This window comes from Brachycentrus maculatus, unplaced genomic scaffold (assembly GCF_059751285.1).
Source record: "Brachycentrus maculatus isolate JH-2025_06_01 unplaced genomic scaffold, ASM5975128v1 h1tg000757l, whole genome shotgun sequence".
Taxonomy (NCBI): Eukaryota; Metazoa; Arthropoda; class Insecta; order Trichoptera; family Brachycentridae; genus Brachycentrus; species Brachycentrus maculatus.
This window is the reverse complement of record NW_028281487.1, coordinates 680,001-681,648: the sequence shown is the minus strand read 5'-3', so window position 1 is coordinate 681,648 and position 1,648 is coordinate 680,001. Positions and strand designations below refer to the sequence as shown.

The window sequence follows — 1,648 nt, the reverse complement described above, 5'->3', positions numbered from 1 at the left end:
ATTAAAAAAAGGGTATGGTATAAAAAAATTGATTTTACAGGAAGGAGAAGGAAAGGAGAGGAATCAATGAGTGTGCTTTCTATTTTCTTTATTTTACATTAAACCAGACTGCGCCACTGGTCTAACAATTGAAACGGGTGCTGTGTTATTTTTCAAATTTTAATTTATTATCGTGTCGTGACTGCCGTAAGATTTATGGCTGTATGCATTTAAAATCGGATCAAAACTGCATTTCTCCGGACCCCTTGTGTGCATATAATAAGTAGGCCAACGAACAGTCTACCCAAACTGTTGATTTATGAACAAACGGGTTTAGTGAGGTTGCATTCCTATGCGTCTAATTTTATGTAAACTGCTCTAAGGTAGGTTGGTAATAACTCCAACCTATACACAATAGGGCGTACCGAATCCTTAAAAAAGAAAAATCAAATTACAATTTTGCCCACTTAACAATACGCAATTTTATTAAAAAGTTAATATATTATCCATATTATTTTTTGACATCTCATCAAAGATGAAGAAGAATATGAAAGTCTGGGCATTTACGGGGCTGACGACCGTCATAGGCACCAGCCAACCAGCACCAGCTAAACTATTAAGTGATGACTTTACACACGTGTAACATTCGCCAATTTTACCCATTATTGACAACCACACTACTCAAATTCTTGGAAGTTCTATATATATGAACCAATTTTGGAACATTGTTCTTTAATCACTGGAACTTCACTAGAGACATCTATCGGTGAGATGAAAAGAAGCTTTTTATTGAGCAGAAACTATTTTATTAGTATGTGAAGTCCTAATCCTGGATTATAATCACACACATGAGAAACGCCAGAAAATATCATTTTTCATTTTTATTATTTAAGCCTATAATTTCACCAAATAATTTATTTACAACAATTTGAGATAATCCAGATTTTGTGGACAAGTATTTGGACACACTCAAAATGTAAAAGTTAATATTCCATTGATTCATTCGGCAGTCACTTTGTGGTAATATCGCTTCATTTTTATTTGTAATTAAAAAAGATGAATATTTGTGTTTTTGTTATTTACACGAATATTTCAATTTCATACTATTTCTGTGAGCCTAAGCGGCTCATTATTAGAAATAGGTATCAAATTGTGGTAGAGTGGGTTAGAACCGAGAAACTCTGACTTAAGAGTCCGCGACACTAACCACGGGACCACAACCCGGCATTTAAGTTTTACATTGTAAATAATAATTTTTCAGAGTTCGCTAACCATTTCATAGATAATGATCACACATATAATAAAAATATCGTAAAAATCCTTAAAATCCTTAAAAGAACTCTACCGACAAGACACGTTAGGTGGCTTGGTGGGTCTACTCAAAAAATAATATGTTAATTATATTTAAGAATTTATAAATAAATGTTTACACATAGGGTGTTTATTTTGGAGATTTGGTATTTAAACTAGCTACATTGTTACTACAGACTGTCAATTTGATAGTTGATTTATGATCAGTACGTTTTGCCATTTCACCATGAATAGACTGACCATTATGCGCGTCGTAGGTTCGGTGAATGGGTCGAAGGTAATATTCAGCTTGATCCTCTTTTTCAACGCAAAATTTTGCTCACCGATGAGGCATATTTTTGGTGAAATGGCGATGTCA

The 1,648-nt window shown here is 33.6% G+C and overlaps 1 long non-coding RNA gene across 1 annotated transcript in view; it reads right to left on the bottom strand.

Moving 5' to 3' along the window:
- Nucleotides 1-192: 192 nt before the first annotated feature.
- The window catches only part of LOC148300289 (uncharacterized), a 9,198-nt gene continuing 7,742 nt past the window's right edge, over nucleotides 193-1,648 (bottom strand). Inside the window, exon 3 of the long non-coding RNA XR_015838956.1 lies at nucleotides 193-410. This is a non-coding gene — a long non-coding RNA (uncharacterized LOC148300289). The remainder of the gene's footprint in view (nucleotides 411-1,648) is intronic.